Source organism: Penaeus monodon, chromosome 22 (genome assembly GCF_015228065.2).
Source record: "Penaeus monodon isolate SGIC_2016 chromosome 22, NSTDA_Pmon_1, whole genome shotgun sequence".
Lineage (NCBI taxonomy): Eukaryota > Metazoa > Arthropoda > Malacostraca > Decapoda > Penaeidae > Penaeus > Penaeus monodon.
In genome coordinates this window covers 32929359-32929645 of record NC_051407.1, presented here as the reverse complement: position 1 = coordinate 32929645, position 287 = coordinate 32929359, and positions in this window count along the sequence as shown.

Genomic DNA, 287 nt, shown 5'->3' with positions numbered 1-287 from the left:
GCGCATCCTTTCTACAGCCGCCCTCGCTCTCTCCTTGGTCTCTCACCTACGATTTTCTTAGTACTGCCCGCGGCTCGCTCTCGCAGTTCGGCTGCATTATTCAAATCGCCGCAAATTATTCACACGCTGCTACGACATTCCGACGCCAGAATCAATGGACTTGTATTAATACTTCACGATTCGTCTAGTTGAATGGGACGTCAGGGCAGACGATGACAAGGGGGGAGGGGGCAGGACAGGTCAAAAGAGAAAGAGAGAGAGAAAAAACAAACTCGTTTTGCATCTTA